At 41.3% G+C, this 15,852-nt stretch overlaps 1 long non-coding RNA gene across 1 annotated transcript in view; it reads left to right on the forward strand.

Annotated features, from left to right (window-relative positions):
- The first annotated feature begins 32 nt into the window (after positions 1 to 32).
- Positions 33 to 15,852, forward strand: part of LOC135983687 (uncharacterized) — a 161,842-nt gene continuing 146,022 nt past the window's right edge. Inside the window, exon 1 of the long non-coding RNA XR_010601435.1 lies at positions 33 to 150. This is a non-coding gene — a long non-coding RNA (uncharacterized LOC135983687). The remainder of the gene's footprint in view (positions 151 to 15,852) is intronic.

Genomic DNA, 15,852 nt, shown 5'->3' on the forward strand with positions numbered 1-15,852 from the left:
TGCTGCCACGAGGGAACAGACGCTCCCCCCCCCCCCCCCCGGCAAGTAATGGGAAACAGTCCTCTGTGCTCTCAGATTATTACACGAAGAGGGTTTGGCTGTAGTTTCTACAAGAAGAAGAAGGAGCAGATACAGGCTGATAATCACCAGGTTAGTTCCAGTGGGTTTGGGCATAGGGACTCCAGCCACATTTCTTCCTTATGGTATCTGTTTATTCAAGCCTAGCAATAGGGGGGAGTTGCGAGCCTAGATGGTTTGGGTGGGGCTGTGCTCGTGGTTCTGAACCTAAGTATGTCAGAAAGGAGAGGTTCTAGGAGATGAGTGAGGAGTTTCTGAGCTATGCGTAGATTAGGAAGGGGGTTGTGTTGGGGTACTGGGCCTGCCAGGATAGATGAATGGGAGTAGGAGGTCTGGGGTTTGACTGGGAAAGTACTCCTGTGTAGGTGGGGTTTGGGTTGGAGGGAACTGGGAAAGGTGGGATGTGCTGGGCTCTCATGGCTGATTACAGGGGGGGATGCTATTAACTGGTGGGAGTGTAAGAGTGTGGAAGATAGGGAAAGGGGGCAACATCTAGATTTGGAGAGGATGAGGTTGGGAATAGTAAAGAATAGCAAAGGGGTCACAAAGGGATGAATACTATTTTCTTCCATTCTGCCCTTACTGTAAAGTTTCTAGTTTTTAATTCTGAGATGGGAAAATGTGGGTGGGAGTTTTTCCATTTTTTCCCCCCATAGCTTTCTCCCCTAGCCTCCCTCATCCCATATAAAATTGCTTCCCCGTGACACTCTCCAACTAGTATCCTGTGTATGTGTAAAAACAACAAGGAGTCCAGTGGCACCTTAAAGACTAACAGATTTATTTGGACATAAGCTTTCGTGAGTAAAAAACCTCACTTCTTCACTTTCCAGGGGAATGCGGAAAGGCTCTGATACTGGCAATCTAAGCCCTATGGACATCAGCCACCACTGACTATTCTCATTTTACAAAGGGGAAACTAAATGATTTGCCCAACACTGCACTCCAATAAAATAGGCTGACAAACTTGCCTTCAGATTTCCTGCTGGGCTTTGGCTACTTGGTGGGACTGCCTAGTTTCTGGATCTCTACCCTGACTCAGGATGAGAAGTGATTTTTGCTTTATTGCAGCCATTCTAAATTATCAGGTCTGTTACCCCAAAGGGAGTAGAAGAGGGATGATGACCTGAACCACTCTCTCACCAGGAGTTTTTAGGGAAGAAAGTTCCTCTAACTGTCCTGAGATTGTTAGGGCTGCTTTTTAAAGGCTGGTCTCAGTTTGGGTAGACTTTTGTTCTGCTTCAAGTATCAGAGGGGTAGCCGTGTTAGTCTGAATCTGTAAAAAGCAACAGAGGGTCCTGTGGCACCTTTAAGATTAACACCTGTTAGTCTTAAAGGTGCCACAGGACCCTCTTTTGTTCTGCTTGTGAAAGAAAGGGGTTAGGATTTATTAGTGCAGTCTTGCAGTTAATTTCTTCAAAGAACTTTGCAAATGTTAAGGGGTGAATCCCCCTTCCATTGAACTCATGTATGTGTGACTATTTGCAGCTAGGTGGCATAAAATTAGAGGATAAAAATGATAAAGCACTGAGTAAACAACTATTTGTGCTTGTATTGTAAATGTTTTCTGACATTCCCTTTTATTAGTATTGATTTCAGTGTTTAGAATGTTACTCAGTGTATTAAGTAAAATTGCTTGAACTTGTATGCATGGGTTAAGAATTACATATTCATATCAAGCCATTTGAGTTGGTCTTTAGCTCATTACATTCTATAGTACATTGTGTGACCTTGTTATTCCTAATTTACATTTATCTGTGTGTGTACATGTCTGTATACTTCCTAATCTATACACATGACTTGGATCATATAACTTGAATTGTGGTGTTTTAATAAAATGGCTTTAAAACTTGGTTCTGACTAGAAAGCTAGTGCAAAACTTTCAAGAGTGCTGAGCACTCAAATCTCTATCTGAAGTCAGTTGGAACCGCAGGTGTTCATCATTTCTGGAAATTAGGCCTGAAAACATTTTTTGCTTCTTTTAGAAGCAGACAATACCCTTAGCACAAGATTCTGCGAGTCATTACAAATGGAAGTGCCAACTCGTGAATAATCACCCTCCCCATGACATCTTTTATTGGAAGACTATAAACTGAATGCAAATATACAGTTAGAGGAAAATCCTCCCTTCTAATGCACAGTCCAGCCCCACCTAGAGTAACACTTATGTCTTGTGTGGAACCACTGTGCGGGATTGCTTATTTTTTTGCAAATATTGAAGGATTATTTGGACCACAAATTGTATAATTTACAGGTAACTATAGCCATTGTGGACTATAGATAAAATACGGGATCACTAAACTTGAACAGACCAAAACTGCTCTTTTGGGTGCTTTACTTTTTGGATGTAAGAAACTTTTTCAGCAATGTTGCTCTGACAAAAGAAGTCAAGGCACCAAATATAAGACCTGATCCTGCAGTCACTAATGCATATACTTAATCTTAAACATGTGAATAGTTTTCACTGCCTTCAATCTGTAGTCACATGCTTAGATTTAAGCACGTGGATTAAGTACTTGAAGGATTGAAGCCCTAGGCTGGAATCTGCAGATAATGTTCAAAGCCTGACAGCATTAAATTGGTGGGGCTAACTGAAGGACAGACTGTAAGTTCCCTGAGATTTTGAGATAGAAAATGATCCTGTATGTGTTGGAAAAGGTGTTTTGTATCCCAAAGCTTTAGGAAACCAAAAGTTTTGGGTCAGTTCACAGAGATTTGGACCAGACCAATAAAACATTAGGGGTTTTGAAATCAATGAGACTATGCAGCCTAGTAAGCACTGTACCCACTAATAAATATTTGCAGGGTTGAGCTCTTGATGTACAATAGAAATACAATCTTTCATCCTCTGTGTGGCACAGGCTTGGTAACTATAATTTCAAAAACTGAACATTGTATTCAAACAAACAAGAGTTGAAACAAATCTCCTTTCTCTCTGGGTTTGGTTTGGTGTGAGTACCTGCTTATTTGGGAAACCTGAACTGACAGGTAAACTTTTGGGAAATATCCTCAGGGCAAATTCAGCTGAAGGAACTGACCATTCTGTACTGTTTGGAAGAGGATATTTCAATTTTTTATCTTTATATTGCCATCAGATAAACAAAAAGCAACATGGTTACAAACTGTAGAGAACAGAGTATAATGGCAATTACACAAAGGAAGAGCTTACTTTATACATTTATATAAAATATTTGGTATGTCTGTCTTTAACAACTTCATATTTAAGAGTGGTTAAATTCTGTATAATTAACTTCTTCACATCAATTTAATTGTTATGAATATAAATACTAATAATATCTCGAGCAACGGATTGACCTGAAGATAACAGTACTATTTTTAGAGCCTAAAGTGATGGATGGTTGTTTTTTATTGTTTAGCAACCAGGATATCTATATACATATCGCTCATAGTTTCTATAAAGTTCCTTCTGTGTTTTTTAATCCAATGTTGTCTTCCATTAGATAGGTTCATCCTTATTTTGCATATATAATTGCAGCTCCATACATAATGCATGAGTGAGAGCAATCATGTTTGCAGCATCTTAAATATAGATTGGAATTAGTTTTGTTAGCATGTGAAGGAAAATACAGTCTGAGTGAAATTCAGTTAGTAAAATGTGCAAATCCAGACTTCAAAGGGTATTCAAATGCTTTTTGCCCCTGATTATCTTTAAAAGGAATCTTAAGATCTTGAATATAGAGTGTAGAATTTGGGCGTATACTGATGAGTATTTCTCAATGAAGTTGTACAGCAGAGATGTAGATATGGCTACCCTCTGATTGTATTTTTCTGATCAGATCTTCCCCACTCATGGAACTTCATTTACTAACTCTAGGAAATGGCTAACTTGTAGTATAGCTAGAAATCCAGAGAAGGTAGATTAAATTTAATTCTGAGCTGTTCCAAAACCAACATAGCGTTATGCCCTGGAAAAAATCTCCAACAGCTGACAGTTCTTTGGCATTCCACCTGTAAAAGCTAATGCCTTCATGTCCTGGAGGGAAATCTAGTCGCCCAAATGTCCAGGAAGTCAACTAGAAGTCTGACACCTGACCATACCTGTCGTGTATTTCCGTAGCAGATATGGACTGGTTATAGAGCTTGCTTACACACACCAGATGTGTTCATCATAAGATTCTTTAATGCTCTGACAGGTATGGCTGGGGTTGGTTTAAATAGGGTATTTTACATAGTGCTGCCAAGTGGCTGAACAATATGATACAGTTTAGCATGCCATTACCGTACCACGATACTTGATTTACAATGTTCCCTCTAATCTGTTACATCCATGTGCAGAATGAATTTTGTTATGTGCACCAATATGGAGGTGATGTGTGATGGGGATGGGGCCTAGGGGTTTGGAGTGTGGGAGGGGCTCAGGGCTAGGTAAGAGGGTCTGGGTGTGTGTGTGGGGGGGTGCGAGCTCTGGGCCAGGGATGAGGAGTCTGGGGTGCAGGCTGTCCCAGGGCTACGGCATGGAGAGAGGACTCCTCCAGTCCTCTCTTGCTGCAGCAACCTGCGACCACGATAGAGGCGCGCCTCCCTGCTGTGCACCTGCGCAGCCCTTGATAGCCTTCTGCGTGGCCATGCAGCTTAGAGGGAACTTAGTTGATTGCTTCCTTGGAAGATCAGACAACACTGTATCCTAGAATCACTTCATTCTGCAGATATGAAGGAAAAACAGTGTTTTCACCATATATCTTTATTATGGATGGACTGTCTGGAGAACATTAACTGTTGTGAGCTGTGCAATGACTGGAACAAATGGAAGAGGTGACAAAACGAATGTTCTTGCCTTGTGCTGCTCTTTAAAGAGAAATTCTCTGATCAAAAGGAATTCCAGTGAAGGAGTGCACAGGGAGAAATGTAGGCCAGTTAGATAGAGGTTGCAAATTGATATCTAAAAGTAAGGTTCTTTAGTACAACAAAAATGTCCTCCAATAGAACCCTAATGCTTTCTCTCTTAATACTAAAAAATGGCTGTCTTTGTTTAATATGATTGACAATTAGTGTTTGAAAAATATATGAATGTGTGACTTCCCCTGAAATAAAGATAGATTAGCCTTTCCACTGCTAATTTTTACTGGTCAGAGAGAGCCAGTATTTCTGTGACAGTATTTCTTTGTCTAGATTGATTATATTGGCCAATACGAGCTACACTGCTCTGAATTATTCTTTTAAGGAATGCAGTCATGTTGGATTTTGACCATTACTGAGTAGTATTCTTTCTTCAAGGGAATGGGGCAAGATTTGAAGTATTCAGTACACTCCGTAGCTCCGGAAAAGATTGACGGAGGTTGGTGCTAAAACCATGCAGTCCGGGAGATTTTTAGAAGGTCCCTGAAAAGTACTTCATCCGTCTTCAAATTGTATATTTTGTTCTTTATCATACTGTGGTATTTTTATGCTTTCTAAGCAATGTATTTGTAGGATTTCCTCCTATACATTACCATTTACAAATGTCTTATTGCGTTTTGATCACTACTCTCTTTCTGTCATTGTAATTGCAGGTAGAATGGGATAACATATTTTTGAAAACATGCGTCTAACTTTAAAAACTCAAAATACTGTCTTGGGGGGCAGCCTTGGGCCCTGGATGAGATAATGTTGTCAGTTGAACTTCAGCTGGAACTTGTTCTTGTAGAAGAACTGATTTTAGCTGTTTCCAAGATCAACTGCTCTGACTGAAGATACACCCCCCCCCCAAAAAAAAATTACATAATGGTAATTCATCCAATGTATAACTTTAAATTCTTCTCACGAATCCTAGGGGAAGACTTGCCTATTGTCATTTATTTCAGAATATTGTTGTATATGTGCTCTGTTAAAATTTTTAACATGTGAGAAGGGAATCTTCGGCTAGGTGCTGGTCTTTGGAATTACTGGCTTCCTTGCCAACAGCACATTGGTGTGTAATAAAATATTTTTAAAGCTAAATACTTTGAGGCTCTTCCACGTTTGTGAAAATCAAACCTATCCTGGATGAGGAGCCAACTTTGTAATGGAAAGTCAAGACTTTTACTACTTGTGTTCAGTAGCCACCAGACATCAGAGAAGTCTTTATTTCATAAGGATGGAACTGAAGAGGCTGGGAGGCATTTTATCTAATTTGTATTTTAACACAACATTACTGTCTTCCTCCAAGAAAGAAAGAAATAATTTTTAAGATGGATATAATTGCTAAAGTCTCAATTGCTCATCAGATTTATTAGGAGAGGCCTACATATTCCAGATATTAAACACAGTGTACAAGAAAACCAGAGATCCTAGAAGATTAGAGTTGGAAGAGACCTCAGAAGGTCATTGAGTTGAACCCCCTGCTTGAACCAGGACCAATCCCAACTAAATCATCCCAGCCAGGGCTTTGTCAAGCTGAGCCTTAAAAACCTCTATGGATGGAAATTCCACCACCTCCCTAGGTAACCCATTCCAGCATTTCACCACCCTCCTAATGAAATAGTTGTTCCTAATATCCAACCTAGACCTCCCCCACTGCAACTTGAGACCATTGCTCCTTGTTCTGTCATCTGCCACCAGTGAGAACAGCCTAGCTCCATCCTATTTGGAACTCCCTTCAGGGAGTTGAAGGCTGCTATCAAATCCCCTCCTTTCTCTTCTTTTCTGCAGACTAAATGAGCCCAGTTCCCTCAGCCTCTCCTCGTAAGTCATGTGCCCCTCTGCTGGACTCTCTCCAATTTGTCCACGTACTTTCTGTAGTGGGGGCCCCAAAACTGGATGCAATACTCCAGAGGTGGCCTCACCAGTGCTGAATAGAGGGGAATAATCACTTCCCTCGATCTGCTGACAATACACCTACTAATGCAGCCCAATATGCCGTTAGCCTTCTTGGCAACAAGGTCACACTGTTGGCTCATAGCCAGCTTCTTGTCCATTGTAATCCCCAGGTCCTTTTCGGCAGAACTGCCACTTAGCCAGTTGGTCCCCAGCCTGTAGCCGTACATGGGATTCTTCTGTCCTAAGTGCAGGATTCTGCACTTGTCCTTGTTGAACCTCATCAGATTTCTTTTGGCCCATTCTTCCAGTTTGTCTAGGTCACTCTGGACATTATACCTACCCTCCAGTATATCTACCTCTCCACCCAGCTTAGTGTTATCCGCAAACTTGCTGAGGACACAATCCGTCCCATCATCCAGATCATTAATGAATATGTTGAACAAAACAGACTCCTGGGGTGCTCCACTTGATACCGGCTGCCAGGGCCGGCTGTAGGGTTTTTGCCACCCCAAGCAGAAACAATTTTGGCCACCCCGTCCCCCCCCCCCGTTTTTTTCTTACCCCACCCCTGGCCCCGCCTCAGCTCCGCCCCTTCCCCAAATCCCCAGCCCTGCCTTCTCCCCCCAGGCTCTCAAACCTGGGAGGGAGGGGGAGCAGCGGCGCGCGAATCAGCTTTTTCATGCGCTGCGGCTGCTCGGGATCTCCCCCTCCCTCCCAGATTTGAGAGCCTGGGAAGGAGGGCGAGCAGCGGCACGCGAGCGGCAGCAGCGGAGGTGAGCTAGGGCGGCCAGGGCACATTTTTAGGGGCGGCATTCTGGCGCTGGCCATGCCGCCCCTAAAAATGTGCCGCCCCAAGCACCAGCTTGTTTTGCTGGTGCCTAGAGCCGGCCCTGCCAGCTGTCAACTAGACATTGAGCTGTTGATTGCTATCTGTTGAGCCTGACGATCTAGCCAGTTTTCTGTCCACCTTATAATCCATTCATCCAATTCCTACTTTTTTAACTTGCTGGCAAGAATACTGTGGGAGATTGTATCAAAAGCTTTGCTTAAGTCAAGGTATATCATGTCCACCGCTTTCCCCATATCCACAGAGCCAGTTATTTCATCATGGTCAGGCATGACTTGCCCTTGGTGAATCCATGTTGACTGTTCCTGATCACCTTTCTCTCCTCAAGTGCTTCAAAATAGATTCCTTGAGGACCTGCTCCATGATTTTTTCCGGGGACTGAGGTGAGGCTGACCAGTGTGAAGTTCCCCGGATTCTCCTTCTTCCCCTTTTAAAATCTGGGCACTATATTTGCCTTTTTCCAATAGTCCGGGATCTCCCCCGATCACCACGAGTTTTCAAAGATAATGACCAATGGCTCTGCAATCTCATCAGCCAACTCCCTCAGCACCCTTGGATGCATTGCATCCAGCCCCATGGACTTGTGCATGACCAGCTTTTCTAAATAGTCCTTAACCTGCTCTTTCACCACCGAGGGCTGCTCACCTCCTCCCCATGCTGTGATGCCCAGTGCAGCAGTCTGGGAGCTGACCTTGTCTGCGAAGACTGATGCAAGAAAACCATTGAGTACTTCAGCTTTTTCCACCTCATCTGTCACTAGGTTGCCTCCCCCATTCAGTAAGGGTCCCCCACTTTTTCTGACCTTCCCTTGTTGCTAACATACCTGTAGAAACCCGTTTTGTTTCCCCTCACATCCCTTGCTAGCTGAAACTCCAATTGTGCTTTGGCCTTTCTGATTACACCCTATGCATGCTCGAGCAATATTTTTATACTTCTCCCTAGTCATCTGTCCAAGTTTCCACTTCTTGTAAGCTTCCTTTTTGTGTTTAAGCTCACCGAAGATTTCTCTGTTAAACCAAACTGGTCACCTGCCATATTTTCTATTCTTTCTGCACATCAGGATGGTTTGTTCCTGCGCCCTCAATAATGCTTCTTTAAAACACAGCCAGCTCTCCTGGACTCCTTTCCCCCTCATGTTAGCCTCCCAGGGGATCCTGCCCATCAGTTCCTTGAGGGAGTCAAAGTCTGCTTTTCTGAAGTCCAGGGTCCGTATTCTGCTGCTCTCCTTTTTTCCTTTTGTCAGGATCCTGAATTCGACCATCTCATGATCACTGGGGCCCAGATTGCCACCCACTTCTACTTCCCCCTACCAATTCTTCCCTGTTTGTGAGCAGCAGGTCAAGAGGAGCACAGCCCCTAGTTGGTTCCTACAGCACTTGTACCAGGAAGTTGTCCCCAACACTTTCCAAAAACTTCCTGGATTGTCTGTGCACCACTGTATTGCTCTCCCAGTGGATGTCGGGGGACTAAAGTCCCCCATGAGAAACCAAGGCCTGTGATCTGGAAACTGCTGTTAGTTATCCAAAGAAAACCTCGCCTACCTCATCCTCCTGGTATGGTGGTTTATAGCAGATGCCACCATGACCTCACCCTTGTTGCTCTCGTTTCTAAACTTAACCCAAAGACTCTCAACAGGCTTTTCTCCAGTTTCATACTGAAGTTCTGAGCAATCATACTACTCTCTTACAAACAGTGCAACTCCACCATCTTTTTCTCCCTGCCTGTCCTTCCTGAACAGTTTATATCCATCCATAACAGTGCTCCAGTCATGTGAGTTACCCCACCAAGTCTCTGTTGTTCCAATCACATCATAGTTTCTTGACTGGGTTAGGACTTCCAATTCTTCCTGCTTGTTTCTCAGGCTTCTTGCATTTCTTACAGGCACCTAAGATAGCTAGTCGATTGCCCTACTTTCTCAGTATGAATCAGGAGGCCTCCCCTGTTGCACCCTCTTCCCTGTGTTTTGTCCCAGTATCCCACTTCCCCGCTTACCTCAGGGCTTAGGTCTCCATCCCCTGGCGAACCTAGTAGTTTAATCTCTTTTCATCCACAATTACTAAAGTAGCCCCTATTGTAAGATCAAAGTAATATAATACATTCATATACATAATATAGTTCTCTCTCTATAGGATGGAGCAGATACTGGCCCACTCAATTGTTTTTTTTTTATAATTAGCATATTCTGAGGTTTCTAGCTATTTCTTGTCTTAGTGCAAGAGAGCACTTTTCATACATTTTTCATGAGTGGTTGTTAATTGTAATATTCTGTGTACAGAATTTTAAAGAATGCCAAGGAGATGAGCTGGGCATTTTCAGTTTGATTAATGTCTCTTCTAAGTAGGCTCTTTTATGTATATTGTTGCTTCCTAGGGTACTCAACAGATGAGCTATTGAGTCATCAATCAGTTTCTCAATGACTAATTAACTGGAACAGTTAAATTTAAACACATTAAACCTGTATGCAATACCCTGCTGAGGGCAAAAGAAGACTGGTTATTTAAATAGCCCCAGTTAACTTTAATGACTGGAGCAATGTTTTAGTGTCATCACAGGACCTACATTAACTGTACAGAAATAGTAGTGTAGGGTCTGATCCAGTGTTCATCGAAATCAGTGGGAGTCTTTCTGTTGACTTCCATGGGCATTGTATCAGGTCCATACTATTTGCAGCCTGACTTGCAATGAGGATGTATCAAACTCTCACCCTCTCTCCTTCTCTATTATATCCTTGTTATACTTGCCAATGAGGGATTTTTTTCCAAGCAGTATGTAATATTCAAACTGTGGCACAGTCAGTTTTATGTTCACACACTTTAAACTGGTTGTGTTAATTAATTGGCAGTGCTCTGATCCTGCAACCTGTTGTTTGCAGGCAGATCCCTCCCCTTGCACATAGCTTCATTCACTTCACCTTGCAGGATCAGTGTCCTGGAGTCTGAGTAGAAACCTGAGTTTAATCCTATTTAGCCATTTTTGTCAGGTACAAGACTCAAGAATAGGGAACATTGAGAACATAAGAAAAAATGGGTACTAAAAATGTTCATGACCTGTTTCCATCTGAAAAAGATATTGTATTTTGTATAGGCCCTTCTTAATTAGTGCATAGTCCCACAGGCTACATGGAAAGCATAGTTAGGCCTACCAAATGTTATCATAAAATTTATTAAAGAAGTCCCCTGTTAATATATAATAATTGAAGCTAAAGCCATGATATTAACTAGGATATGTGAATATATTTTTCTTATTAAATAGTATTGCCACTTAACTCAAAGACACCATTGTGTGTTTAATTTAAGTTTTTTCTGCCTTTTGAGTCTTTGTTGATTTCAGGGTTTTAAAACAAATTAAAAAATCTTCAGGGTTGCTGATTTTAGGTAATATATCTAAGACTCTGATCTTTAAGTAGTTCTCTTGCTGGATTGGAAAAAAAAAAGGCTGTTTTTCTCCATTTGAGTCAGGGGCGGCTCTGTTTTTTGCTGCCCCAAGCATGGCAGTCAAGCGGATTCGGCAGCGTTTCTGCATGTGATCTGCCGGTCCCATGCCTCACGGCAACCGGCTTGCCGCCCCAGGCACGCGCTTGCTGCGCTGGTGCCTGGAGTCGCCCCTGACTTGAGTAAGAGTGTACATGCACACACGTGCTCTTATGGCAGCCCGTAAAATGAATTGCCTGTCTTTAAAGTTATGTGATGATTGAAAGCTGAGGGTGAAGATCTCTAACGCTGCCACTTGGTTCCTGATCGGCTCTATTTTTCATGTATTCTCATTTCCTTTTCATTTTGGGTTCCATTTGGGAAACAAGCTTGTTAGCTCACGATTTGCTATCCTTCAAGGAGTCACCAGAGTTCTATATTGTATGTGTGACTTCTGTTTCCAATATTTTCCCTTCAGCTTTATTCTCCTAACAATGTCAACACCAGAGAATTTTAGCAAGAAATTCCTTTTAGCAAGAAGTTCCTGTCCTACGTGCACAAAGCTTTGGCAACTTTTGGTGGTTTCCCAGAGCCATAAAGTGCTCCAATGTTCTCTACGCTGGTATCACTTCTTCAGCTGTACTGGTGGTATCACCAGTTGAAGTATTTTGCTAAAATTCCCTACTGTAGGCACAGCCAATAGAGGACCTTGGTTTTCAGGGGTTGCAAATGGATGTCTTGTTGTCTGAGCTGATGCCACTCTTTGATCCGTAGCGGTTAGGTGATCTTGAAATACATCTGCTCTTCCAGTAAGGGGGACCAAGGAAGATTGGAGAGGTATTTTGACTTCTGAAGTCTTATCTGTAATTGTAGTCAAGTTTAAGACTGGGCTGTCCAGAAACTAAGAATCCCAGGTCACAATTTTTTTTTCAATTTTTCTGAATTAATGTTTGTTCTGCATTTAGCCAAACCTGAGCCCTTTCACAAAAAACAAGGGAATGCTAACTTAGGATAGACAATAGCACAATGGCAAGGACATTTATCTGGGAGGTGGGTGACCCAGGTTCCAGTCTCTGCTCATTGGGCTAGAGAGAGAGAATCAAAAAGAGCATCTCTCTTTGATCAAATCCAGAAATTCCATCCTAAGACCTGAGAGTTTTTTGTCTAAACTGACCTTTTCCTGCAAACTTTTGACAAATCAGCATTTTGCAAAACCAAAACCCCCAAACACCATTTCATTTAATTCCCCCCTCCCCCCCGTTATCTCTAGTTTTAAGGAAACTTCTTGGTATCCAGATTTCTGAGTTTTGCAGATTGCATGACTCTGCTATATTGGATGTCTTCCTGATCTGCTCCAGCTGCTTCAGAGCTGCAAGTTTTTATACCAAATTCAGCAGAGCAACATTTCTTAGTACTCAGGATTCCATAGAGAGTTAGAAATACATTTCTTTAGTTTAGTTGATCAGGAAACCAAAAATCAGCACTTGAAATAAGGTTCTTAAGAGTTCAGTGTGGCGCTCACAGTGATGTTGCTATGGTAGAGAAAATGTAAAAAATTGAACTATTTAATGACTTTAGCTTGGATTTAAAGATCAGTCTATGGCTGGAGCGCTGTGCAAATGTAGTTTTGTAGTTTAATATCCACTTAGCAATAAAGCATTATTAAAAGCCTAACTCAAATAATACCTTTATTGCTAACAATCTTAATTTGTTTTATTTTTAAAGCCTGTGCATCTGTTTTTTTGATTAAAAACACTACTAGATACTATTCTAATCTGTTACTGCCATGTTTAGAATCCTTTCCATTCCCCCATTTTTCTGCTTATTTTTTCTTGCTGTAATTTATGAAGATGACTCTTATTGTTTTTATTATGAGATGTCTGTATACATCCTGAGATCTTTGATAAAAAGTGCTTCATAAATAAAATTAATAAAATACCCTTTATCCAGGAAATTGGGGTGCTGTACAAATATCTTCACAATAAAGATATTGGACTGAAATTTGGCACTTAAATCAGCGGGTGCAGCTATTATTGGCTCACTGCAGAGGGAGCCAACTATTCATTTATATGTTCACTAATTGGGTTTGCCAGCTCAGAATTTTTTGAAGGGTCCTCATGTCATTGTATTTGTCAAGGCTGCTTCCCCACTCTGAACTTTAAGGTACAAATGTGGGGGCCTGCATGAAAACTTCTAAGCTTAACTACCAGTTTAGATCTGGTCTGCTGCCACCATTCCCAAGTGGATTCCCTTCCCTGGGAAGCCTTGAGAAACTCTTCACCAGTTCCCTGGTGAATACAGATCCAACCCCCTTGGATCTAAAAACAAGGAAAAATCAATCGGGTTCTTAAAAAGAAGGCTTTTAATTAAAAGGTAAAAATCATCTCTGTAAAATCAGTATGGAAAATAACTTTACAGGGTAATCAAACTTAAAGAGCTCAGAGGACCTCCCTCTAGCCTCAGATTCAAAGTATAGCAAACACAGATAAACACTCTAGTAAAAGGTACATTTACAAGTTGAGAAAACAAAGGAAAACTAACACGCCTTGCCTGGCTATTTACTTACAAGTTTGAAATAGGAGAGACTTGTTTAGAAAGATGTGGAGAACCTGAATTGATGTCTGGTCCCTCTCAGTCCCAAGGGCGAACAACAACCAAAACAAAGAGCACAAACAAAAGCCTTCCCCCTCCCCCCCCCAGATTTGAAAGTATCTTGTCCCCCTATTGGTCCTTTGGGTCAGGTGTCAGCCAGGTTACCTGAGCTTCTTAACCCTTTACAGGTAAAAGGATTTTGGAGTCTCTGGCTAGGAGGGATTTTATGGCACTGTACACAGGAGAGCTGTTACCCTTCCCTTCATAGTTATGACAGTATTATTTCAATTAGCAATTATATTTTCATGATATTCTATTAGCCTGACTTCAAAATGTTTAAAACAGAAGGGGAGAAAACAGCTCAGTTTTTTAAAACGTTCGGTTAAAGGGCACATGAGCTATAAAAATGTATCCTGTGTTTGCACAGATTAGTGCAAACACAGGATACATTTTTATAGCTCATGTGCCCTTTAACCGAACGTTTTCATATCTGTTTTCATATGTAGAATGCACAAGAAGTAAGCATTTTTGGTAGTAGTTGGTTTTCATGTAATATTGTTTGGTTTCAATCTTCTCTGCATAACCATTTTGTGGGGGATTTTGAGGTTAACGCCTAAACTAAAACTACTTTTGATGTAAGTCAGTTCTTAAAATAAGTTGCTAGAGAGCCATTTAAATATGAAAGACACTGTTATGCCCCGAAAAGACAGTGGAAACCATTTGAAGTACTACATAAAATTTGTTTTGAGACCTTTTTGCCAGTTCACATAAATATTACCAGCAGGTGTCGCTCCTTCACTTCAGAAAACAATTGAGTTCAAGAAGTGTCCATTTTCACTTTACAAACAGAAAAAGCTTTCATTTTAAGTTCAAATACAGAGTGTTAGTTTTATAATACTAGCAATAATCTCTTTACCTGAGAGAATTTGGATTAAAACACTGATTACGTTTTCACATCACAGTTCATTTTTTACACTAAGGTGATTTACTGTCTGACTAGTACATGTGAATATCTGAAAGACCTTAAAATGCAGCAATGTGCAAATAACATCCAAAAGCCTAGATCCAAACAACCCCAAATTTTGGGCTTGGTCTGACCGGGTGCTGAACTTTGTGGCTGGGTCCCATTGCTGTTTATATTCATGGTATTTCTTTTACCAAAGAGACTTTTATAAATGGCACCTGTGTGGCTAGTGAGAAATAGACATAAGCATTTTGGTTTCATCAGTGACATCCTCACATTTGCCTTTGTCATAATGTAAACGTGCAGTGATATTTATCCCAAAATTTTGCCACAAATCTATAACGAGAGGAAGGATGGTCTTATGGCTAAAACCCAGAGCTGAAGTCAGGAGACAAGTTTTATTCCTGGCTCTGCCAAGACTTCCTCTGAACAAGTTACAGATGGTGAAACTGAGGCACAGATTTAAAATAATATGGCAACAGCACAGAGGTGTTCTGAAAATTTAATTTACAAATTTTAATGAATTCAATTATTTGACTTTGAGATTCTTGGATGGAAGGTATTGTATAAGTGTGAAGTATTACAATGAAACTTTCCTTGAGCAACCACTTCAAGGAACTGGCAAAGACTGAGTGCTTTACTGATGTGGTCTGCTAATAAAGATGGAACAGTGTTATACTCGGATGTTTGAGGATACTTTGGGTAAGGAACTGATTTTCTGTTTTTTTGTTTGCTGGTAGTTTAAAAAAACAACTTGACTCAAATTGACTCAGAAAATTCTGAAAAATTTAATTGAATCAAGAAAAGTCAAAAAAAGTTTTGAATCCAATGAAATATTCTGATTGACCCAAAATGAATCATTTAGTTCCTGGGCACTTCTATATTTTAAAAGCAAAGGAAATGAAGGGCTAGGTGTACAAAACAGCCAGAGTAGAAGGTATAACCTTTATCCCAGTGGACAGGCCACACACCTGGGTTGAGGGCACTCTGAGCTCAATTCTCCCTCTGCCTGAGGTGGAGAAGGGATTTGAGTGCAGGTCTCCCGAGTTGCTGCAGAGTGCCCTAACCACTAAGTTCTGGAATATTCTGCTATGGGTCTCTCAATTTCTCCTTTTGAAGCTGTTCCACTGTGTAGTCATCCAAGCAGGGACGGGAACTTGGATTTCGCACCTTACAGGTGAGTACCCTTGCCACTGGCCTAGAAAGTCATATATATTCTGTCTCTCAAA

Source organism: Chrysemys picta, chromosome 5 (assembly GCF_011386835.1).
Source record: "Chrysemys picta bellii isolate R12L10 chromosome 5, ASM1138683v2, whole genome shotgun sequence".
Taxonomy (NCBI): domain Eukaryota; kingdom Metazoa; phylum Chordata; order Testudines; family Emydidae; genus Chrysemys; species Chrysemys picta.